General features: G+C 43.6%; 1 protein-coding gene across 5 annotated transcripts in view; it reads left to right on the forward strand.

Moving 5' to 3' along the window:
- The first annotated feature begins 368 nt into the window (after window positions 1-368).
- Window positions 369-26,655, forward strand: part of daam2 (dishevelled associated activator of morphogenesis 2) — an 88,765-nt gene continuing 62,478 nt past the window's right edge. For 2 of the 5 annotated variants that reach the window (XM_047610464.1, XM_047610467.1), the window contains exon 1: window positions 369-546. The gene's annotated coding sequence lies outside the window, so the exon portion shown is untranslated. Of the gene's footprint in view, window positions 547-19,960; window positions 20,229-26,655 lie in introns of those variants that run through there. The other 3 variants (XM_047610466.1, XM_047610468.1, XM_047610465.1) reach the window with 2 other exon arrangements.

Raw genomic sequence — 26,655 nt, forward strand, 5'->3', positions numbered from 1 at the left:
AATCACAGCATGGGCTGCTACAGCTTTGTTCCTGTAATTTGTGGTAATTGTGTTTCATGAAGTATTCAGGGAGGATAGGTTATTAATTTTCGGAAATGTAGAACATTACTAGGGTTTTTTCAGTGTGGGGCATTTTGGATGGGTTAACCCTTGCAAATTGGTTATTCGCTGGCAGTAATGGTACTTTGAACATGACAGTTCACTGTAAATGAAATGCAATTGATAAACAGTGATTTTGACAGACGCATACCATAGAATAAGCAGTCTGACACACACAGGAAGAGAGAGGGAGGGAGACAGACAGACAGACGGAGCGCGGTGACTTTAAGAGGGGAGGCGTGGTGCTGCTGTTTTGACCGACTTGTCAGTCCCTTCACTCTCCACTATCATTCAGCTGAATGAACAGCCTCGTACAGTCAACACAAGGGCATCGTCTCTCTGCACTCAGCCTGCAGTGACGCTGATTCCGCTCACACTTGCCTTGCCACAGCGACAAGGGATTACTATCGTCGTGCGGCCATCGTTTCCACGCAACGGATCTAAAAGGTAAGTTTCGAATTTCTCTGCGAAATCAGTACGGAGTGTCCGAGCTGTAGGTGCCTCGGATGCAAGGGCTGCCATCGGCTGGGAAACAAATGTTTGACGCTCGGATACGAGGGACGGGCGTGATGGTGGCGATGGTGCTTTAGCGTTCAGCTGCGTTGAATCACGTAAAATCAGATCAGAGCACCTCTCCTGTGGATGAAGGTGAAAAATGCGCTTTGCCAGGCTGCTGTCTCCTCTCTTCTTTCCTCACGGCGCCAATTAAGATCGAACACCTGATCTTGAAGCCTGCCGGTACTATGCTCGGCGTAATAATATCAGGCATGAATAATGGTTCAATAATTCCTCGTTTCCCATCAATCATAACACCTGATTTTCCGGCACTGGATGCATATTGGTTAATTTATATGCAGCTTTGCGCATGACAGTCTGCCCCCATCTCTTATCTGCTGCTGATTTGACTGTTTGCTCAGAGTGATTTGGTTGATTTAAGTTATCAAGTTATATTGATGGACGGCACCGAGCCACATGATGCTCCCCCATGCATTTGACCTCGATATTATCCGGCTAAACGTGAAACGGAGAGCCGTCAGTTCCCCTGAACGCCCATAGGGGGCGATGCGCCACCTCAACTGCTGTGTCATTGCTGTGCTCTGTGTGCGCTGCAAAGAAACTGTTCACAAAAAGGCATGGTGTGCAGAGGTGACTCTCAACATTTAATTCTCTTCCAGTCAACAGAAATATGTTTCAGTCCGGGTGAACTACTCCCTAGTAAAGAATCCAGTTTGACTCCGAGCATAAAAACCCTCTAGCCTTTTTTCTATTTAATAATACCTGAATGAAATGCACTAAAGTAAGAAGAGCAGAATCTTTTCTTTTTATTTGAGAATGTTTTCTTGTTGGCATGGCATCATGGTTCAGTGAATGACTCGTTGATGTGGATGATACTTCTTGCTCCTGTTCTTGTGAACTAAATTTGGGCTGCAGCAACTTTTCAGGTCCAGGTCCTGTTTTACATTCAGACATCAGCACGTCAAAATGTTTCACCCCGTAACAGAAAACAGGCTTGTGTTCACAACTAGGCTGTCTACGTGTAAGAAATGAATCTGGACAATCTGCATTGTTAATAAATAATGGTTAAAAAAAAACAAAAAAAATGCATTTTTGTTGAGGAGAATTGAGGTAGATATTTGCACTCTAGAGGGTTCTCTACTTAAAGCACTCGCTGCTTACTTAGGATGTGAAGGCATCGAGAGCCGTTTAATCTAACTGAACATCTGGCAGTCATGTAGCGTTGGGTCCTCTTGGCCAGTGGTTGAGGCTTTACAAGGGCAGCACCATGCTAAGCACAACATGATCCCCTCCTCCTCCTCACCCACACAGATTTGCCTCGGGAGTCGAGGCGTTCCCTCTGCTGGATTAAGATTGTGCTGCTCGGGAGTAAAGCCACAATGATCCTCAAGTGTCTGGCTATGTTTCAGAGAAATAAGAGAAAAGGGGGGAAAAAATGTCTGTTATGTTTGACAGGTTTGGAATGGATTATGACATAGCAATTGCATTTTAATCATGCTAACCCATTGGGCAAGTAAGTGGCTTGCTGGATTTACCAGCGTGAGGCAGCTGAAGGAATTTTTTAACACTGTGAAATGGGCATACTTTACGGCCATCAATGGGCTGCCCACTGACCTCCGAGGACTTGTGTTAATGGACGTCAATGATGGATGGATTTATTGAAAAGCCTCACTCTATAGCCGGTTGTATATCTCTAAGTAGAGCTGCAGTCCACTCAGCTTTTAATGCGCTTTAAGCCTTTTCACAGGTTCAGCTTTGAGCATGTAAAATTTCACATGTAAAACCCAGAATATTTGTCTGTTTACTCTCAATCAGACCAGAGAAGCTGCTCCAGCTGTTTGCCAGAGAGTATTTTTAGGTCCACTGTTTTGACTGTAGTGCATAATCCTTGTCCAGCTACCTGTGTTTTCTGAGGAGAGGGAGGAAAGAAAAATAGCTCTGACATCCAACAGCAACAGGGCCAATGGGCTGTGGTGTTCTGCTTCTGGTTGTGCCCCTACTGACGGAGCGGAAGGCCTGTTTCTGTGGGCGGAAGGATGAGTGGGGCCTCGGCTCAGCTCAGGCTGTGGCTGTGTGCGTTCCACCAGGTAACTGGGGTGGCTACACATGGTCCTGGCCTGTAGCGGTCTGAGCTGCTTTGCTGCTGGGAGTGGTGGCCAGCAGGGGAAAGACGGGACCATTGTTCGTGACTCACAGCTGAGGCAGAGTTTTACTCCATTCTAGCAGGGCCAGATGTTTTATTTGGCAGTTGCTACTGCCCGTCAGGGTGGTAAGGTGAGAATATGATGTGGCGTGCAGGACAGCGCAGGATCTGAGCCAGGCTGGAGGCATGCACTCGGGCTCACATGTTGCCCTTTTTTTTTTCTGCACTTTTTTGCTGACTTTATTGTAAACTCACATCTTCAGTCATCTGACAGATTTGTATTGTGTTCTAAATTTGATGCGTGTGGCTCTTGCACCCTGACAGTTCATCGGCAAGCATTTAAACTCAATTGTTTTGTCCTAAGCTGGTCTCATTAAATTCGGGTCCTTCAAGCTGCCAGCAGCTGGCCCTCCTTTTTCTTCTTTACTCATCACTTACATACTCGGTGACCACAGTGCATGCAAAAGGCCCTGTGCCAGTCCCTGCTCAAGGCCTTTCTTCTGTGTGTGTGTAGTGGATAGGGAGGCTGCATGCTGCCTTACTGTATCTGTGCAGAGTTTCTGGCGCAGAGCTAAGAAGTCTGGGAGTAATTAGCTGTGAGGGTATAATCCCATACTAGACACAGTGTTGCGCCTGTTGCGCTCCCCCTTCTCTCCTCCCAGTCTTCACTCACAAGCGGTTATGAGGCCCTCTCACCCTCTCTCCACACTTAACATGTGAAACTGTGATTGATTCGCAAATTAGTTTGGGCCACCAGGGACAACAGTGTTTTTACACCGTGAATATATTTAAATTCACATACAGCGCCAGTTCTCTGAGAGGAGTGTTTAAAATGAGCTTCTCACTGAGACATATGCCACCCGTCTTCTAAAAACCGATCTGTGTGCTTGCATATATCAAAGTATTTGTTCCCATTCAGCCCCAAAATGTGTGGGAGACGCAGGTTGACTTTTTCCAAAAGTAATTTTTTTTAAATTAGTCTAATAATATGTACGACTGAATGTGACCTATCCTATAGCTTTTCTCTGAATCCGACCATGATCTCAGAGTTTGTAGAACAGGTCCTAGTATAAAGGCCTGGTGTGCGAGGTTTGCTCACGGGTTGCTACAACAGGCTCTGGTCTGTTTCTCCCATACAGTAGTGAGGCTGTTCTCTTCCGTGAAGAACCTGAGTTGGAGAGGAATTATGGTGTAACAGGAATGCTCTAGTGTGTCATGGAACCTTGGCGTCAGATCAGCCTTGGGGTTACCCAACTGTAAAGAAGTGCTGCGATATGATCAGAATGCATCTGCTTATTTACTTTCTCTTTCTGTTCATATTTTGCTCCTTTGTCTGTGAAATTATCAGGCTTCTATATGAATCTTTTTGCCCCAATTTGCTCTAATTGCTACAGCCACATGTTACGCCCCTTCTTTAATAGAGGAAACAACCTTGTCCAGTAAAACAAAACACATTCTTGTGCCTCCTTTTTTCCTTTCCTTCTCTCCAGTCCGTCCCTATTGTCTAATTTCCTCCACATACATTCACATTCTCCAGACATGATCAAATGATTAAATAAAATATAACTGATGAAATATGTACTAAGCACCTCAAGTTCTGCACATTGTGTCTTTGTTAACTTGGCTTTTGTCCACCATTAATGCTGTAGTGTTTTTGAAAAACAGTAGCGTGCTGCCTTGACTACCTGATTAGACGTGCATGTTTCCACCACTGGTACAAATTAAAGGCAATTTTAGTCTCGGTTTCACTGTGCATTGTTATGATTCTACAGAAGGGATGGGGGCGGGTATGTGGCCACAATAAAGGTGGTATTTTGCATGACGGTCGCATGATTGGCTCTTCAATCATATCGGGGCTAAACGCACAGGGAGCAGGTGCTCACGAAAGATTGCCTCTTTAATGTCTTGAGGAATTATTTGCCCATGAGTGGGAGTGATTTAGCACCAAGGGTAATGGAGGTTGAGAATATCCTAATATTTCTTCACTTACTGACAGCCCTCTCCCCCAAAGACCTCTCCCTCCATGGTCCCAACCTCGGCCCCCCTTTACCCTCTGCCCTCCCGCACCCCTCAGACTTCCAACTCAATGCAGTGGTTGTTTCGGGCCACTGTCTCCATGTAGTCACAGGCAATTAGCTTCCAAATAGGCTGCAAGAAGACGGGTTGAGACTCGGGCATCCAAACCCCTTGCTCCTGCCCCTTACACTTGGCTAATATTACCCCGAGCTACCGAGAAATGGCCAGATAGGTTTTGTCAGTAGATGGAAGGGAAAGAAGGGGAGGGGGGTCCACTTGGGACCTGGGCGCGTGCTACCTCGCTGAGCACAAAGCGGTTCTTTCACTTGGGATCTGGAGCACATATGGAATCATTTATCAAACCTCTAGTGCGTCAGGCCCGCCGTATTCTCCTGGCTACAGGTTTCCCCTCACCTCTGTTTCTCAGATTCACTTTCTCCTTTTGAGATTACGTCGGAAAATATAGCACCTGGACATGTTCCTCCATTGTTCTCATTGGTGAACATGAGTAGGGACACCCTGGTGCGCACTTAAATTTTGATCTTCATGTCAGTTTACACCTAAAATCCTCCATGTAGGTAGACCATGTCATGGTGAGGCCTGTATTTTCATTAGAAGAGCTGCTATTACATTTAATTTATGATATTTTTACTATGGGACATTTGGTGTTCATTTCATTCATTGCTTTTTGGAGCAGTTTGTGTGAACTCAATTCAAGGTCTGTATTTAGCAGAGTTCCTGCTTTTTCTTGAATGAATTAGTGTCCACACAAAATTATAGGAACACTATTTTAATGGTAACGCAATGCCAGCGTGACATCATCTCCAAGGACTGGCCTCTAAACTGCACAGCTGGGTGTAGATAACGGAGCAGCTTGGATGTTTATTTTTTTCCCCTTCTGCATTCCAGCTTCTTATTTATAATGGCCATGCTATCCAGCTCCGGGGGCTACTTCTATAAAAGGAAGTTTGAAGACTTTTTGCCGAGCCACTCGAAAAGGAGGCTTGCATGCCACATTTTTTCGAGATGTAACCTTTAGATTTTTTAGCAGAAGGACATCAATCACAATGCAAAAGAAGGCTTGGGTCAAAGTGAGTGAGACATGTGACTCAAGCTGGAGAAGTTACCATCTTACTTCGTGAGGATTCTGCCTTTTTTAAATCTAGGATTTAACATCTTGATCTAAAGCATTCTTACTTTCTCTCATCTCTAAGTTGTCAAAAGTACTCTGCGTCACTGTGAAAAGATCTCTGTAAAATGAGCATAATAGAAGTGGCATTTTGTTTCAAGGAGGTCATCCCAGTGTGATGATAGGTGACCTTTGGCCTGTGACATTATGTGCTTTAGATTTAATTATCTTGACATGTTGCGTTTGGTAGCGAATGGCATTCAATATCTAAGTCTGCAGTTCACCCAGTACCTCTTTGACCTGCCGATATCTTGTGCTTACAAAACTGAGTAGATTTGGTGATCACTGCCTGAAAGTCATTCGACCTGGATTGTTTGCCTTTGAGTTTTTATCTTACATTGTTGATTCCCACATCAAATCTTCCCTAAATTAGACTAAACTCCTGCATTAACAATCCAGATGTCCTCAGTGGTCTGACACTCTATTTAATGCGTAACAGATGGTATTTGTTGTGGTGGATTGTGCTGAAAATGGATTACCTTAATGAGGTAATTTACCAATCAACTGTGTGGTTCTGGCCAAATCATCTCCTGGAGGCCAGTACCAGCCCTCTAGGTTTCTTAAATTTTCTTAAGGTTACGTACCATTTAAACAACCGCGCGACTGTTGAATCCTTTCTTGAATCACTGAATTTCCTTTACAAAACACTGTTTGTCCATAGAGGGCATTCACCTTTAGGGGCCTCTTTACGAGAGATATGCGGAGCATGTACTTCTTTGGCTTGTGTTATTGTAACCATCAAATCTTCTCCTCTTTCCCTCCCTCCCTCCGTCTCCTTGGTGGACAAGGGTCTTTTTCGCTGCCCTGTGCTTCTCTGTTTGTGTTTGATTGTGGGAAAATTTCTCAACTGTCCGTGAGAGTCCCCCGCTCTCTGGACCGGCTTTTCCCATGGGGTCCTCCATGTTCAGTGTCCCGAGCCCCACCACTACACTCGGGTTCTTCTTGTCAGAGTAGCGCCTAGTGGTAACGAAGGAAGCAAAATTCATTTGCTAACACCTAAGCAGGTTTTAAACAACATGTCAGCGAGTTGACAAGAGCTTATCTTCTCAGTTTGGTTGAGATACTTTAGCACAGTGTACATAGAACATGTAGAAGCCTGGAAAAAAAGCACTCTCCACCAATAAATCTCTTCAGATGGGAGACCAAGATCGAGACGTGGATCCTGGTATGACACAGTTTTGAGAATGGGCCAGGCTGTGGCGGGTTTACTTTGGCAACCCATGCAGAATATGTTCTGACTCCGACGTTGGACATTAAACCTGAGATATATAAAGTTTATAGCAGTTTTGTTAATGAGAGTTGCTCTACTTATGTACAATATATGTTGTTTGGCTAAGGGACTTACCTCACTAAACTTGTGGCTTTCTGTATTTAGATTTCAGTTTTGCTTTTACTGCATTCAGTTGCTTCCATTTTCACATTTGGATACTGGTAGTGTTTTATTTTTGCATCCGCCTCGGGGAATTTTCCTGCCTTACAGGTTTTGTGTTCTGCTTTTGTGTGCGTCACTATGCTTACCAAATGAATAGCCTGCAATCTTTAAAGAAATGTAGGATGGCAATACCTTTCACCTCCGTGTTCAATCCTATTTAACAAATTTAATCCACTTTACTGGTGTGACAAATGTGTTTTATTGAAGTCACGCACAGCTGGAGAATCTTAACAAAACTCTGCTGTCGATGCATTCCACTCACCCATCCTGTTCCCCATTCAATCTATCACACTACTCACGTGCTATCTACACCTGCAGGGTTTGGAAGCTCTATAAACATAAAGTGTTTGACCTGAGAGACAAAAATGATGGAGATATTCAGTATCGGACAAAACCTCACAGATGATCTCACTTAGTTTTAAACTTAAGGTCATTACTAAACAGTTAAACATTTTATAAGCGCAACACAGTCATAATTCTTGCTCAGAGTTTTGGACTACCAAATTTGGCATCTACATCTTCCCATGCATTTTTTTCCAATCATGTAATGACTTTATGGTGCACTTCAAAGCTCTCAAGTAGAATCAAAAGCTGTGATAGGCACTTTTACTGTGTTCTGCGGGCTTTGTCCCAGGCTTTAATGCATAATGGGAGCTAACTGCCATCTTATTGTGTTTGAGCTTTGAGACGGATGAGCAGATGCTGTGCTGGGATGATGGCGCAATTCTATATTTTTTTGCTGTCAAGTAACTAAACAGACAAACACAATCTGTACAGTGGACCTGGGCCATAGATCTTTCATCCCTGGTAAGCTTTTTTTCAAAAAAAGCGTTTTGCCAAGTGACAAACCGCGTGGTTTGCAACAACTAAAGCATTCAGATGGGGAATGAATAGGGTTCTGTCTCTGGAGAGGCTTGTTGAAATGGGGCCTTTTGCTTTCATCCCTCTGGAGAGCAGATTGATCTCGCGCAGGTTTGCACTGGCAGTGCACTTCAAATGGACTGTTGAAAGGCAAGGCGTTTATTTGTGCTGTGTTGTAAACTGTGTTCTTTTTCCAGATTTAGGATTTCTGTGGGTGTTCGCCGTCATCTAAGCACTACCAGGCCATCGCCTCTTGCCTCCACTTTTGTTATTCTTACATTCACCTGTAACACTAACCCTGGAACAGGTGGTGGTACAAAGGCATGGTGGTACAACGTTTGCTCACGGTTGAGGAAAGGAACCGGATCAATACTGATGAAAAACACAGATATTCGTGTTGGTTTGGGGTCTTCTTTCTTTCTTTATAGTTTTGCAGATGGAGAGGAAGCCTGTTAAAACAGATGTCATCCTCCTCTGATATACACTCCATCACTCCCCTGTGGTAAATACCACATGTGGACATCAGGTGACCCCCTTTGTGCTTTTTCCTCGGTTACTAAGATACGGACCCCCCTTAGCCTCCTCCTCTTCCTCCTTTGCATCGTGCAGCAACCTCTCAGAGCAGTGTGCTGTTTTTCTTCTCCTTCCACTTGTATAAACTGGGAGACTATCTGCCATCAGCATTCAGGAAGTGTGGGGGTAAACAAACCACAGGAGCCAGTAGGAGAAACTCAAATGACCCAAGCATGTCCTAGCAACCGAGAGAAGGTTATTTTTGGGTTCTGTCTGTATCTATGTGCCTTGTATTTATTAGGGGTTGTTTATATTTGTTTATGTGTCATGGCAAACTCGTTTGTGCACTTGTACAAGGCTTGGAAAATGAAGCCGGGTTAAGCTTCCTTTCATTTATTTTGCATGCATCAGATGATAGAACTTCTTTCCAGCCCTGACACCAATTACTCTCTCAGAGTGTATCTCCCCACCACGTTTGAAGTTCTTTGCTGTGTGTGGTTATCTTGCTCCGTGCTAATCGGATGACGGTAGCGGTAACAGTGCCCAGTTTTACTATTACTGATGTGCATATAAAGGATAAGCAAGGTCTCTTGTTTTTTGTTTTTTTTAAACAGAAGTGTTTATGTGAGAGAAATGCAGACCTAAGCTTCTCTGCAAAATTTCTGTCTGTGTGCACATGTGTTGAAAGGTCCATCCTGTCAGACATGGATTGATGGAGAGATAACCCATAAGCCAGTGCTCGGCGTGCCAAACCATCTTGACTCATTCAGGCACACACTGAACGCTAGAATTGGCCTGCATTAACGCTACTGGAGGCCGATTTGTTTTGTCTCTTTCTCTCTCCCAACAGCTTCGCTGGATTGCCCATTTTCATGCAGTATCACAGCTTGTATTATTTCCTTAGGCACTGATCCATCTAGAAAATGGCTTCATAAAGTCCAGTCTTCCTCCATCACGGCAATTCAGCCCCCCTCCTTCACCCTGCCTCTGTCCCGTCGTCTAGGAGCCTCGGGCGGGTTAGCTGTGCTGTGCAGCGCGATGAGACTGGAAGATATTGTGATTATCCGTGGAAGAGATAGAGGTGAAAACTGGGGAGGAGTGGGATCAGGGCAGTGACGCTGAGGCCACTGAACTGTAACCATGATCTTGACCACGTCTACTGAGACCGAAGCTAGCAGCATAGCAGCAGGGGGTGGATTAAAGGTATTAGGCAGACAAAGTGGACCCTTGGTGCAGATATACTGCTGTATCAACCCATGCTCATATCCCTTCCCACCCAACCCCCACCATGCTCCGCTGACAATCAAAATCCCTTAAATGCACAATTAACTGCCAATGATCAGTCATTGCAATAGTGGAGCGACTGTGGATGAGATTTGTGTTTATTGCTCTGAAAGTTTAGTGGCTGTGGGTCACTGAGAGCCAGACGTAGTGACATTTTGGATGGATATTGAACTGTGAATTTCAATTTATAGGCCTTGATGAAATGTTGCTGGAATAGTGGCTTAAATACAATTGGTCTATGAGAATTAAATGAGATTTTCCAATAGACAGTGAGGGCATGGGTTTTTGGACCTCCTGGTAAGTCAATTCAGACTCTAAACACTCAAACCACTAAAGAGCTCTTGCCATGATTGCTCACAATCTGTAAAGCAGGGAAAGCATGGTATACTCTGTTGTAGCTCCAAACTCGGAGATGAAAGTGTGAGGATATTGAATATATTTCGTTTTATGTGAATAATTTTGTTTTAGAAATCACATTTCTTTGGGATTTGCTCCAGGCCTGTTACCGAAACTGCCTCGGCTCCCTCTCTCACTCCCTTTCCTCACTCTTTCCCTTCCTTGGATCACTACGGCTCCTGTGCTGCACCCCGACTTGCTGCCAGGTTGCCTTGGTGACAGGCTGCGGTACATAAATCCGGGCGATGTTTGGGGAACGCATCGCCACAAGGCAGGAAATCTTGTGCATTCTTTATCTCTCACCCTTTGCATGGTGCTCCCACAGACCTTGGTAGGGAGCAGGAGACGTATGCGTATTCACTCCCGCTCTTTACCATGTGCTGTGGCAGCACCACAGGTGTTATCTTTCTAAAAACAAAACCAAAATGCTGAGACATCTTTGAGGTTTGGATCACCTACGCCTCCTTTGCAAGAACTGGGGAGAAAATATGAGTTTGGGGAAAAGCAGAAATTGTCATGCAGCACAAGCGCTGAATGATCACACATTTCCCACATTTAATTATCTAATGCAGACATACACTCACCTGTAGCCCCCATGAATGAGCGCGCACAAACCCACCCTATCCATCGTGACCCTGCTTTCCTGACATTCCATCCAAGAGCTTGAGGAACAGGAAAGCAGGAAAGGTATTGCTGATCAGAGGTTTGCTGTTCTGGCCCGTGAAACATAATGGAGGGAAGAAACCCTGCTGTGATTCATTTGTGTGTAACGTACATTTGGACACATGAACTCACTTACAATGTCACTGGCAAAGTATTTGAACAGACGCTGATCTTAAATCTGTCTGAGGCTTTTGGCCTTTGGCCAGTGCTGTGTAATATATTTCCCAGGCTTATCTTCTAGTTTTTAATAGAAAAACTGTTCAAGTGTAATACTAAATCATTCTTCTACTGTACAACTCTCCAGCTCGGCTTAGCTCCCCTTTTCATCTTTTTTTTTTTTTTTCTGGTCAAATTAGAACACTATGCTTAAGCTGAATGAGCAGTTTCAGCTCCTCCACTGACCAGTGCCACTCAAGCAGGAGGCTGTTGACAGGTGAAGAGCAGGCAAGTAGCTGTTGAATCGATTTCCTCCCTCCTTCCTTTTATCCCGGTCTCGACAATCAATGCTCATAATTATGGAAATGGTCGCCCCGTCTTTGTTAAAGGTCACCGGGTTCTATCTGGTATCGGATCCTGCATCTCACAGCGCTGGTGACTTAAGTGCCTGTAGGCACAACTCTGACCGCTGTGGTCATAATAGTGCCAGTTCTCACTGCAGTCCTGCTCTGGTGGGAGGAAGAAAAGAAAAGTCAGACTCATTGTTCTATGGAGGAAACTAAGATGCAGGGAAAGGAAAAGCTGCAGGGGGAAAAAAATGCTGACCCACATTTTTGTTGCAACGTGCAATGGGACAACAATTTGAGGCCCAACTTGACCATTTAACTGAAATAGCATGAAATCGGAACAATGTGTGTTGATTGTGTGCCGCCAGTGCAGATGTGATTAACCCAGATTTGTGCTACGGAGGTCAAGTTCTTCTTCTTCTTCTTCTTCTTCATCCTGGGAATGCCTGTGAATGGGACAACTGCTCATAATGCAGCTGCTTTTCTTTGCTTGGAACCTGCTCCCACTTCTGCAGTGGTGTTAATTTTTGAAGCGTGGGTAAAGAAACATCTGTACTACATTGAAATAAATATGGTAGCTGCTGAATTAATGATGCCTATAATTCTGACTTCAATGATGCTACCCATGACTGGAGATAATATATCTCTGGGGACACGGGGCTTACTGACTTCAGTAGAGGCCCTACTTACTTCAGTCAAACTAAGTTTGTGTGTGTGTGTGTGTGTGTGTGTGCGCGCGCGTGCGTGCGTGCGTGCGTGCGTGCGTGCGTGCGTGTGTGTGTGTGTGTGTGTTACGCTTTGAAGATTATTTCTGCGTGGCTAATATATTATGAGACTGTTACGCTTTTTATTTTAATGATTAGGAAAAAACCTTGCTTTATAAAATACTAGTGCAGACTTGGACAAGGTTTTACAGAGTTCCCGATTGGTCACAACTGAAAGTGGTACAAAAATATTCTTGTCCTAATATATATCTGTTGTTCAAATGGAATCATTATTTAGTCTTTGCTTGGTGGAGTTTGTAGATGTGTAAAGAATAAAACACTCAGTTCCTACCAGCTTTAACACAGAAATGACTGCTTTCAGCCTCTGTGTCCTGAAATAGTTTGAAATGAGCATTTTGCTTGAAGCATAGCAGTAGCTGGCGTTCAGTTCCAATAAACAGCCCTGTGGCTGAAACATCCCAGGGGGCTACGTTATTTGGAAGGTGATGTTTAGTGTGTTAAGGGAAACACAATACAGAATTGCAAACGAATTGCAGTAACCAACTCCTTTGATATTCAGGATTATTCTAAACAAAGTCTGGAACAATAAGGTTAGTTTTGTTGTCATCGTCCAGAGAAATGAAGTCATGAAAATAATAAATGAAAATAGAAACTAGTGTTAAAAAAAATGAAGTCATGAAAATAATAAATGAAAATAGAAACTAGTGTTAAAAAAAAAACAAAAAACTATACTAACTATACACAAAAAAATCTGTCTGTCTGTCTTTCTACAATAAAAGCTCACAGTAGCACACAAATTACTGTTAATTAGTACAGTGGGGAATAGCATGATTTTAAACAATATGTCAAATAGTGCAAATGTGCCTATTGAGTGTAGACAGACTGGAATAAGTAAGTATTTATTGCACAGCGGTCTATGAAGGAGAGATTGAAGGTTTGAGAGATTTGACATCTTGAGGGTAGAAACTGTTTTTTAATCTGTTACTTCTGGATTTGATGACTGTGTATCTCTTCCCAGAAGGCAGTGTGGTGAACTATTCTACTATTTGTTGCAGCAATTGTTACACCATAGAACTACTGCATAAATGTTATGAAGTAATCTACCAGGTATGTGTGTTTGCAAGCATTGACTGACCAACCCAATGACGGTTGAACCTTTTTTTTTTTTTTCTCTCTTTTTCCTGAAGCCCCCCTTTATGACATCCATGCTGTGCTGACGGACTGCCTCTATTGAAATGACTGAAAGGACTGCATATTTTGAAACGGGGCCACTGGTGCTCTGAATGTGGCTTCACTGTTTCAGCCAACAGCCAGGATCAGAGTCACATAAAAAGTAATTATTCAATCATCAGAAACTTGTAATCATTGCAGCAGCAGCTTATTCTCCAGTGGCCAGACTGCAGTTGATTGGAAAAGAGTCCGAGCACTGCCTCAGCAAACACCCATTCTTATGAGGGAGAGTCTTGTTTGTTGGTTTTGCCATCTTTGTGGGTGTTAGGGTGTGTGTGTGTGCACTTTTAGCAGCAGAAAGGGGAACAAGCATGCAGTACTTGCTTGTCAATGTGTTTGTCGGTTAGAAGCCAGATGGATGTCAGGGGCACGCGGTGCAGGTCGTGTGTCTGCCGCTACAGGAGCCTACACTGGGCTCAGCTGGTTTTAATCAACACTATCATTTGCCCCTCTAGCGGGTAATCGGCGCACAATGAACCCACTCAGCAGCGCTCCCCCTCCGGCGCTATTGCACAGCGAGGGGCGATGGTATATGTATTTACATTGTCTCTCTTGCATACACATCACATCAGCTCACCTAGTCCTTTGACTTTACCAACACCTCCACAGTTAAACTGATATAATAATCAGGGTAGTAACTGTACAGCCCATATTTGTTTCCTCCTCCACATACTATTTGTATTCCTTGCTCCACATATCTTTGCTAAACAATAATTATAACCATGTGAAAAAAAATATGGGAATGTCTTTGAATGTTCTGTCTACATGTTCTTTAAACAGTGTAGCACAGTAGCAGATACGGAGGGCGGAAGGATTAGTCTGCAACCGCAATAACCCTTTGTGGAGTGACATAAATGGGAAAGAATGGAGTGACAAATCCAGAATGGGTTTTTTATCAGTTCAGCTTGGGTGTAATCTGCACTCACTTGCTTTGTGTACATACATGCCTGATGGCTTCCTGCAGACAGGGCTGAGTGTTGCTTATCAGCCAGTCCTGACCCAACCCTGAAACCAAGCATCCCAAGGATCCTTTGTCTCCTTACATTCCTCAAAAACGTCAAGTATGTGTTGACCGAACGAACAACGGCAGAATCCGAGTGGTAGTGCACTACAGAGCACCTTTTAGGGGAGGCTCTTCTCAGCTGGGAGCAGGACGTTACAGAGGGCCACTTAATTTAGGAGGATAGTAAATCAGTGTAACAACATGTCTGACCCTTCCTGCTCTATAATAGACAGCTGGACAGACAAACTCACTGTGCGCTTAGCTGGAACATGAGGCACGCGCGTTTAACTGATGCATGTGGGTCAAAGGGCAACTGGTGGCCAGTTGTTTGGTGTTTTCTTCACATATACATTTGAGACGGAATCCTTTAAATCTGCTCCAGGATTTTCTGGTTTGGAATGTCTCAATAAATCAGTCCATGGATCTGACTGCAGGTATTGTCTTAGCAGTTTCTGTTATTCACTTTCATTATCAGAAATAGTGCTCGCTTCGTACAACATTAAGACGTGATAATAGCCACTGTATTTGTGAACAGTGGCTCAGAACAGACTGTTCTAATCCACTGTAGGGATAAACAGGAAGTGTTTGTTATCACTGTCTCATCCCCAGAGAACTCATAAGATGGTTTGACTGCATTATAGTGCAACACCCAGCTAGGTCATCATTCCTAGCATTACATTTACCCAAGATGGATTAAAAAAAAGTTCTGCCATTGCTTTTCAGCAGTGAACTCTGCTGAATAGTCTATGGTTTGCTGGACCTGTTCTGGAAAGTCCAGACCAAACGGTTTGAGAGCAAAATTGTGGGGCTATTTTTAGGCAGCCCACTTCCTCTGGTTAGTGATAAAATCTTTAGAGAGAGGATCAAACTTGTTTTGTTTCATTGGCTTCAAAGGTTTGTTGGTTTCGCTGTTGCAGCATTATGCAAATGCGTAATCACAAGTGCGTGTTTTGTTTAAATGATTTCCGCACTAATTCTCTGCTTAAATTTTGGGTTGCATGTTTGGGGTTTGTCAGAAGCTCTCACCTATAATTTCTGTAACGGATAGGGCCAGATCACTGGCTCAGTTGAAGATAACGTGACCTTGGCTGCCCAGACTCTCTGTGTCCAGTGGTGCCACCACGTTCAAAGAGTTCCCCACCCAGAAGTAGAGGTCAGATGTCAAGAAAAATGCCATAAGGTTGTGCTTGCAGACAGGCACCTGTTCACAGGGGGCCTCCATCGGCACAACAGATGAATCCCAGATGTTTTTATGGAGATACTGTGACAGTCATGATCGTATGTGTGAAGTATTGTACAGAGCGGGGACACCCGCTGCAACTGTACCCCTTGGAATTGAACTAAACATTTTAATGACACTTTCCAGACATTCTCCATCATACATGGACACGTGCAGCACTTTTGATTTATGCTGTTATGAACAGATTCCACGACGGGGCGTTATTGCACCTGGAAAAGTTCAGGTGGTTCAGGAGTCATGAGTTCAGTCCGTGGTCGGTTCAAACAGATCCTTCCCTTTTTGAGCATTTTTTGAATGGCAGACTAAGAAATTGTGATAAATTGTAATGTCAGTCACACAGCTGAAGTTGGCGCTCTGTGGAGAGAAGTCCCCATGTTGCCAATATAATTGCAACTGGGATATATAAACCTGCTTTGAATGGAAGCATATGGAAAACGAACGAGGGTCTTTCTTTTACGCTTCACCATCAGTCTTCTTTTTTCTTTGCCATTGGTCTTTCTCTTTTTTTTTTTTTTTACAGTTCACACACCTGGATTTATTGCGGCCAGAAAAGAGTTGTGAGAAGTGAAGCATATTAACAAACATATGGTTTTCATGAAAGCCCTTTGTACTTTGCATCTCATATTTCTAACATCTGAAGGTGTCTGTTGTTATGGCCAAATCGTGCATCGCCACATTTTAACATTGTTGCACTATGATATTAAATTCTTCCAAAGGGTATCAAAGTCTAATAATCGCTGCCTTCATGCTTCAAGAGCAAGGTATTACATCATTAGTTAGAATGATAAAGCTGTCATGAGTCAGTCAGTGGAAAGCTGGCCCATTGTCCAAACATGACAGCATTTAGCTGGCACATATCCAGGCAGACACAAGAAGTACTATTGAAGCATGCAGTTGGGTGACCTTTGACCCTGCCCAGTCTACCCTTTAGACAAAAGAGCCATTCAGATGCCTAGTACTTTTTGCAAAATGCAGAAAAAAAGCACTTTGCACAAATGACCGGTAATCATGTTAAAAATATAAAAACACTTGAGTGGCGGTGGGTAAAGGCAGGTGGATTGTTTGCACAGTTGTAATGGAAGAGAAGGAAGAGTTAAGTTAGAAATGTATCCTAGGCGTTGAAAGTGGGAGCCTGTACAGGAGGAGTATAGAGCAGGGAAAAATTGTCACCGTAAGAATGTAGTGACTACAATTGGATTTATGATTTACTGCTTTACTGTGATTAGGCTACTCTTATGCGGACACTTTGGAAAGATGGATAGTATAGTGTTCCTCACTATCATGATTTATAGCTAACGTGCAATTAGACCATGTATAAAAATGTGCCCTCATATTTATGCTGTCAAGAGTTCAGGCTTTGTGCAGCAGCAGTATTTTTCTCAGTGGCAATTTATCTCTGGGCGGGCGTGAAAGGAATGGTTGTGTGCAGTGCTGTCACAAGGCATTCCTCGCTTAAACAAAACAAAACTTAAACGAGGGCTGCCGGCTCGAAAGAAACCTTAAATAATACATTAAAGGACAACACGTCGTAAAACATGACTGTTTGCCATGTTAACTCTGGCAGCGGCTGACTTGGACGAGGACTCTTGCCACTTCTCTTCTGTGACAACCCAGGAAAGATTCCTTCACATGCCAATATCTGCAGTTTTAAGCACCTCTTTACAGTCTCCACTCCAGCTGTTTCTTTGCCTGTTGTCTGCTCCTGCAAATGAGAGGCCTGAAGAAGAAAGTGTGGTTTATGAGTATGATGGAGACCACCTTTATCGACCCTCTCCCTTGCCAATGTTCTACACACTTTTTGTCACCAAGTGTATTGTTCGCCTATTGCAACTCCCTCTAGCTAAACTTAACACTTATTTGTCAGATTGTGATTGTCCCTGTAGTGTTGTGGTGAATCTTTGTTTGTTAAATACCATGGAATGCTCCCTGGAGTCCTTTACCCGCTTCCACAGTTGGCGTAGGAGAAATTGGTTGAGAAGTGACTGGCAGGTTATTGAGAGCTAGGTGTCATTTTGTGGCACACAAACATCCAGAAGAAAGCGCCCTACCTCTCACTCGACATACTGTGCAGCTTGTTTATCAGTCATGACATATGCCATTCGATGTGGTTTACTGGTCAACAATGTGGAGCTGCAGATGAGTTCCTGACCTCTTATTTTCTTTCTTTCTCTAAAATACATGCTGTCCAAGGGAAAACAAACATAACCTGAATAAAGTAAAGGCGAACAGATGGCCATCCGGGTTTGTTGTATTCCTTTATCACACTCATGCCATCCTTTCTCTATTTGCCTCAATTACCAGACTGTGATGGATGACACAAGAGTAGCTGAAGTGCACTTAGCTACACTGAAGCTTGCCTATTCCACTGGGCTTACTTCCTTTGTTATGAAGGTGGACGAATTACCCTAGAGAGAGAGAGAGAGAGAGAGAGAGAGAGAGAGAGAGAAGTGATATGATGCTACAGAAAGGGACAAGGAAAAAAGTTGAAGAGGAAATGGACATCATGGACATCTGCCTCTGAGCTAGGTTAATGGATGTATCCCCAGGGCTCGCTCAGGAATGCACCTCGGCATTACTGCCAGCAACTTGGTGTCATCTGTCTTTTGTCCCTAGAGAAAGATGACAAATGGTATTATGACTCCCCCTTTCCCCACTCTTGGACATATCAGTGATGCCAATTTATGTAAATTCTGAGTTTGACCAACAGTTGGTGGTAGTTATTGCATTAGTTCACATTACACTTTATAATTCATTGCACACATTTCTTCTTTTTGTTATAATACATGCTAATTTAGTATTTGGTTGTTTTTACTGTCAATGGTGGTGATGCCATACCCATTACCAGTGAAGAATCATAGGGACTCAGTGTACAAGTCTTGCACCATGCCAAAAACACTGTTTGGTTATTTGGCGACAAACTTGTGCACAAACTGTCATCTCATCCCAAAGTATGCTGCTATTGCCCTTCAGGTCACAATGATTTATCAAAATCTGGTCATCAGCTTCATTTACCTTTAGTATACAGGTGACATATGCATGGCTGAAGTCAATATTGGAAGACAAGCTGTCACTCTTGCCCAACGTATGCAGCAGACAAGCACTCTGGAGGAAGACGAGATCACACAATATGAAATCAATTGACCTGTAACCTTGGTTGGTGGCATAGATCAGTTCGATTTGGTGCAGAGGTTGTCAATGATGTATGAAGGTCTCGATGGAACTGTACATTTATTTATTTATTTTTTTATCAGACGTACTGAAAGAGCAGCTTATTGCGTTCAAATTTAGAGTGAGTTCATTGGGGCAGTATTCTTTACGTGCTTTCCTGGAGTGGGTGATGGCAAGGAATGATGTTGGTGTCAGTGTCGTGACCAATGCAGTGGGAGTGTCGGGTGTCTTTTGACACCGATGTTTGCACTCACTGACCCTCATTATCACAGTAACATACTTGAACTCCACAGAACTCACTTCACAGAACCGTCTGTGGCATTGCCCTCCAGGTGATCGCCCCCATCCTCCACACATTGCATTTGGCTGAGCTCATGGTGTGAACTTGACAAGGCCAACAGAGCTTTGTACAATCGAGCATCCCGTCTCGCCTTCTTCTCAATGAACACAGATTGAATCTCAGGAAAATCCTTTTCCTGTGTGTGTCACGGGGCAACTTCCAATAGATCCTCGTGTGTGTCTGATTGTGTGGGCGTGTATGCTTTTATGCATGGGTTAGTGATGAGAAGACGCAACAGGAAAAGGGCTATCCTTTGGGCGTTGTGTGCGATATCCCTCCATCCACAACATTTTTTGTGTGCTCTGTGAGGGAATGTATTGGGTGGAGTTAAGATTGCGGGCAGGGTTGGGAAGCACAGGCCGCTAAGGGTCATTTCCTTTCATCATGCCTTCTCCTGTAGCCTCACACCACAGGCACACACACATATACACATGTATATTTTACGTAGACACATTTATATTCGCAGAAAATCAATCACATTCTAGCTGACATCCACATGATTGTCATACGCGGTGCTGGAATTCAGAATGGGAGGGGAAGGGAGATGAGTGATCTAAAGACGGAGAGAGAAAGGGAGAGAGTGAGCAAGAGGGAGGGGGGGAGAGAGAGGGAGAGAGAGTGGGGACAATGTCAACAGCTCTGCTCCCAGCACAGTCAGCTGAAATCCAGAGCTCAGCTCAGAAGCTCACAGAGTGGGAGCGGACAAAACGCAGCAGCTTTGGTCAAGGCATGGAATTTTACCATAGAGCTCACACTCCAAAACGCACAAAGAGTCGTCCAAAAACCGAGGATGCAGGAATGCTGTAACTTTCTCTTCTGACTTTGCTTTGTGGAGAGGATCTTTTGTCCATTGCTTGTGACGTGACACAGAGACAGTTCATCTCTTAATGCAGCACGTCTGAAGTGGGTAAGTAGTAGAAACTTGATCTTGATATCGATACTTGTATCCCTTCCTGGTCATTGGGAGTAGTTGCTACACTGGAGTGTAGTAGTGGTGTTCACTGAGTAAGAGACTGCAGACACACAACAAGCTACAGATGTTTAATTGTATACCCGGTTAGTCCATGCATCGCATCCTGCTGCTCAGTCCAGCCAGGGAAACATGGACTGTTGCAGCCAATACAATAAACTTTAAGCCAGAGTACTTGGTAAAAAAACAATGCAAAAAATAAAAAAATAAAAATTAGCCAGTTGGCAGCAAGGGTTCCATTGTGACGAAGTTCCCACATTTTGTGTTGTTGTGATTGGAGGAATGGGCTTTTTTTCACTGCAGTGGCATATTATAGGTCATAAACGGCAGCAAAAGCTGGATTGCAAAAAAGTATGTGGTCTTCTTGTTTGGGCTTTTTCTCCAGTAGTGCTGACACTACATTTTGCTGTTCTCCCATCTGTGCTGGTACGTTGTTGGTAGACCTGGATTTTGTTTTAGTTGGGATTCTTTGAGTTTAATTCTTTCTGCACAACTGCACGATTTAATTTATCAGAGGTTCAGTATTATTACTGCTTGGTGAGAGTATTGGAAGGCACTCGTGTCATGTGATGTCTGTCATAAAGTTCAGGGAAATGTTTGGCATTTCAGACGTCACACTCCTATTTTGGGTCCTAGACTAGACTACATGTTCATCAATCACATAGTCAGTCCTTTGGTGCAAGTACTGGCCTGGAAGCCAAACATTCCACATGTCCTCCCAGCCAACCCAATATAGAACTGTGGGTTAGTAGGTACTGCTTTTTAATACACTTTAATACACTGTCCACATTTCTATCAAGCAATGCCAGTACTCCATGGCACCTTAGATCACCATAAACACTCTTAATCTTAACCTCCCAAGCTTGTATGAAGGAGTTGTAAAGCCCCTTTGTCCCTGAGGAAGGACCTCCTATCTTGGTTGAGAGGCTGTCATCTTGGCTGTAAATCCTTAGCGTGTGTTGAGAGCACCGTGGTTAAAGTTCATGCACCAGCTCTTCAAATATCCACCTTGGACTGTGATTGTGGATGCCTGTTAGGGTTTGCCTTGTCATAGGGCGTATTGATGGGGAAACCTCAGCATCTGTGAACATTTTACTAGAGGCAGGACTTTAGCATAGCATAGCTGCTGTGGGACGGCAGTATGAAAAAGCATAAGACTAACATTATTCCTGCGATACTGAAGTAATTCATGCCTTCCAGTGGCTTGCGTTTGAAGGCTGATGAACCAGAGGCAAAACGTATTACCACAGTCACAGGGCCATGTGTTTTCTTTGATGTCTTTTTGCATTGTGAACAAGATAGTATCCATTTCCACCACATTAAAGGCTTACTTTCCAGTCTACTGGAAATCCTCCTACATTCACGTGCGCCTAGGGGGCAAGCAGGGTGACACTGCTAAAAGATTCAGAGTGTTGGGAGGGATTTAACGAAAGTTGCGGACTCCCACATAGTATACATACGTACCCTCTGCTGCCGTCAGCTTTGAGGGCTTTTCATATTCTATCGACCATTACGGATGCATGAACTACTCTCTCAGGATTAGAGGGAGTGTGAGTGCGAGTTAGAAAGCTACGGCTGGCCTTTTATCAGTCCAGCCCTCCTGCTGAGTAACAACTCGATGGTCTGCTCATTTGGATAGGAGAGGAGACAAAGTCTGTAAAGCTGCTTGAATGCCACAGTCTGATCTTTGAATGGCATTATATTTGTGTGGTCTTACAGCAGAGTAGTCACAGAGTCTGAGAAACAACGATTTTAGGAGGCAGACTGCTGTTTCTCTCCATCCTTCTCTGGAAGTTCCCACATTGAGTGTGTGTCAAATGGCACTATTGTATTTGTGCCAGTGACACACTTTCTGGGGCTTATGATGTGTAAGCATATCTCCTCTTTACAGTGCTTCAATTCAGTGCAGTATTACCGCAGGCTATTTTAAAAAATGCTGGTCACTTCAGAGGGCAGTCCCTATCTCTGTCTGTCTTGCTATAACTGTCCCAGTAGAGCATTCCAAACATTACCCAGAAGCCCTCTGTCCTCTATGGTTGGCCAGCTGTTGACCTCTCACCCTGCCAGTGTCTATTTAGACTGTGGTCACACAATGGCAAGGTGACAATGCACATCTTCTGAGCTAGGGTTGATGTAAGCATAAGTGTGTTATACGTGTTTGTGTTTTATTTGAGTTTTTTTTAGCGTATAAAAGACCTTCTTCAGCATGGCTGTCATTTGGATGAGCAGATAGAAACTGCTCAATCCCTCAAAAAGACAAGGCTCTTGGTAGAAGAAGTACACGGAGTCTCTGGGAAGTCCAGCATCCCTTCCCACTTGAGAGTGATGGTAACCAGCTCTGAGGTTGTACTCGTGCCAAGTTTTCCCCCACATACATACATTAGCATGTCTTTAGATAGACTGGGAGCTCGTGACTGTGGCGCGTTCCTCCTAGATGAAATAAGAAAGTGATGTGACACGGCAGAATAGTGCTTTGGGTTTTGAGAGTACTGGGTTGCCAAGTATTGGATTTCATTCCGAGCCCTGTTAATATGTGGGAATGCTGGGGCCTGTGGAATGTGGCGTGGCCGACTTTCTTCTCATTCCCATTATTAATAGCATAGTTATCCCAGCGATCTGCTATGTTTGATGAGCAGAGATGGCCGGTGCAGAACTGGGTCAACAGTGACTGTGTCTCACACTTCTGCTTCTGATGTTGGTCCCCCTGCTTGACACAACCTCTCCCCTGAGCCAACCTTGACATCTGTACTGTTAGACTCCACACAACAACTGGCTGACTAACTTTCACTGTGCAACACGTTGATGATCTTCTGACTGCCCCTACTAGTGCTAAGCCTGGTGAATAAAGATTGTAAGTGAGCTGGATGACAAATTCAGTTTTAGAAAAGCATTAGCAAGGTGTCTTTTACCCTGTCACTAAAATGTGTCTGCACAGTCATGTTGATTTGTTTCAAAAACCAAGTCCTCTGCTTCTGCACTGGTAATTGTGCAACTTGCAACTTGTGTCTGTGGTTCATGGCTTGTATGAAGGGGTTTAACTTGTTTAAAATAATTAGCGTCAATCTGCAACTGTACATAGCTGGGTGCTCTTGGGGCCCAACAACGCTGCACGGAGCTCTTGCATTTTGGTCTTGGTTAAATAACAAACTCAGTCTAGAAGCACAATTGTAACAACCCCCTGGTGCTTCATTTGGTCTGGACCATTATGGATCTTCCTTCCATCAGGAAATGGCATTTTTTTTAATGAATGAAACTAAATGAAATGGCTATTAACGACATCTGTGGGGGATTGGGTAAAAAATACCCCCTACCAATTTTTTTCCCCAGTGGCTTATTTGAGGCATTTCCTCTTAGTGGATGAGGTAGGTTACTGCGCCTCATGGCCTTGTTAAAACCAACAGTGCTTGTATGTTTGTTTTCAGAGGTTATAAGCCAATAAGACCTATGAGAAATGCCAGCTTTGAAGGATTTAACTGTTTAAGAGTTCATGATGTTGAAAGACTGCCATGCAGACTGGTTGTTTAAAATCTACCTACATAGATGCAGTGGACTGCTTGTTAAAAATGACGCTAGAACAACCAGTTTGTAGGAGTGGAGCGCCCATTCATTTAACAACAACTGACTTTAGGCAGATATCCAGAATTTTTAACAACCATTCCATTTTCTCTTTAAAGGATAATCAGTGTCCTTCACTCTGTAACCTCTGTTCATGCATGAGGCAAATGACCATACTGTAATTACGCTAGCCATGGACTGACTTTCTTATACGAGTTGTTTGTAAACAAAAGAAAGTGAAAAATGCCTCTCTGTCTAAATGTGATTACATTTGCCTTGGAGACTGTCTGGAAATATTTAAGCAACAGTATTAACCACATGCTATTAAAATAATTAATAATAATTGTGGTGTGGGCAATTTTAGTGGAAGTACTTTGGCTTTTTGGCCCTATGTTAATCAGTGCTAGCTCTATGCTGTATGACTGCATCACCAACACATCCTTAGCATTGGTCTGTTGGTAATGCTACATCTGGACTTAAAGCACATTGTCATGTTGTTCATTTGGCTGTGATATTTTGCGGTGCGTGTTTAGCCGCTGACTCAGGCCTATCTTGCCTCCAAACTATGTCTTAGCGACAATGTCTGAAAGTCCCAGCCCACAAGCTGAACAGATTTTCAGTCGTCTCGCCCATGCAGCTTCCTCTATCTGATTGCGGTGCTGAAGGGAAGTGATTGAGGGAGAACGTAAGCACAGGAATGAGTAAAACAAGTGGTTAAAGGGAAGGGTGGGTTTCCCGATCTTTTGATTTTGGAAGATGCACGTAGGCATAAGGACACAGACAACTCTTATCAGTAGCCGTCTGTGTGTATAGCCACCATAAACACTAAGAGAGCATATATAAATGGAACTCTGCTACAAGCAAACATTTAGCTCGTGCTCTATGCCTGTCAGAAATTTCAATTCCCATCTACAGTAATTATTTTCCAATATTATCTTTCCCTGCTTATTGATAAAGAGACGCTAAGATTACTTTGGATAGAGACCATGCTGTCATAACAAAAATAACCGTCCCTTATCATATACACTCATGGAGTGCAGTGCTAGAGCTAAGAGAGGCATCCCTATATGCAGGATCCTACCTTGTTGGGCCCCTGCAGAATTGTCCAAACAAAATCATCTCACCCATTGTCTGGATTCCCATGAGAAAACCACTGAGTGTACAGACTCTAGTGAAAGCAGTGGCCTTCCAGCACGAAATCCCTAACCCCAATGTGTGCTTTCAGGACAAGCACAGGAATGCAGTGGATGCAAATGTAGCTTGAAATAATGGCAGCTCCTCTGCTGTCAGTTCTGTTCCATTTGTCATGTGAGGCCGTAACTCTCTACTAACCATGGAGACCTGCTCTGGTATAGATGGCTGATGTCATGCCTTAGGAATGTTGGTCACAGTGTGTGTGGTGTGTGGTGTTTTTCTAATGTCCATTTTATAAGGTGACCTTATTTTGATCATGGGTGAATCTTGGCTCTTAGGGTTTTTTAGGTTTTTTTTTTTTTTGTTTCCCATAAATCTGACCACCCATGTTGCTAAACCCCCTGTAATTGAGGAAGTGATGCATGAATAAGATGGCTTTAATCTTTGTTGTGAGAAAGAACAAACTATAATGTGTGTGTTTCTGGGTTGTGTCTCTGTGTCACTATAATGTAACAAATGTGCCCTACAGTGTGGCCCTTGTTGTGTGCATGTATGATGTGTACTTGACCTCCCCAAAGCAGAAGCCTGACTGTGGGTGGGCCACAGATCCAATGGGATCCATGGGAGAGTGAATTTTTAGTGTCCCAGGTGATTTGGCTTGCAGCCAGTGTTTTTGGAGTGGGGGGAATTGAAGGGTAGGCCCATTAGTCATTGGACAGACAGTAGAAAGGGAGGGCAAGGCTTGCTGGAGAGGGCATGTCTAGGGCAACAACAGCCGAAGATTGGCACGGATCCAGAGTGTTCGATGGCTGGGATCAATAGCTACTTCATGTCAAATTAATGAGTGTTAGTTCACTTCCACGCTAAAGGACAGATGTAGTTTTAACTTTCCAGTACTCAACCCTGATTACCCACAGACATGAGAACATGCAGAGATGTTCCAGCACATAATCATTAAGACCTTTTGGCATTACTCCTCATACTCCTCATGTTGGCATGTTCATGACTTTTGTCATACATTTTCTTGATATTACATCTTGATATTACAGAGAACATCGACCAGGACTTGACAATTTACCCATAGGAAGCTCATATTTCCCATTTTTTATCAGAACATTTTCCATTTAAAAGAGATTTCCACTGTGATTTCAACTCCTGTAACTCTGTATTGCAATATTGGACGCCTGCCTACTGGCCGGTGATACTTGTAATTTCCAGTGGCATTCTAAGAGCTATATAATTAAAATGCTATTGCTGTTCTACAATATTCATAATTCATTTAAATTTATTTATTCATATAGAGTTGAATCATAACATGTGTCATTGCCTTTTACAGACTGAGGTCAAGATCTCAACATCTCCCACTTGAGAAGCACTTGAAGGGAGTCGGGAGGAAAGGCTCACCTTTAACAGGGAGAAATCCTGTTAGTCTGACCCAACCGGCAGTAGGCGGGAGAGGAGTTGTGAGAAAAGAAAATGAGCAACAGCAAGCAATAATTAGTTGACACTAAGCAGGTTGATGGGACCAGTAACTGCAGGTCAGAAACATGGACCAAGACCAGGACTGAAAGTAGTCTGGTGCTGTTTTAGTGGTTGCGCGCCAACCGTTACCATGCTGAATGCCAGCCATTTGCCCAATCAATGGCAGTTCCTTTGCCTGCACAGTATCTTGGTA

This window comes from Mugil cephalus, chromosome 17 (genome assembly GCF_022458985.1).
Source record: "Mugil cephalus isolate CIBA_MC_2020 chromosome 17, CIBA_Mcephalus_1.1, whole genome shotgun sequence".
Classification (NCBI taxonomy): Eukaryota; Metazoa; Chordata; class Actinopteri; order Mugiliformes; family Mugilidae; genus Mugil; species Mugil cephalus.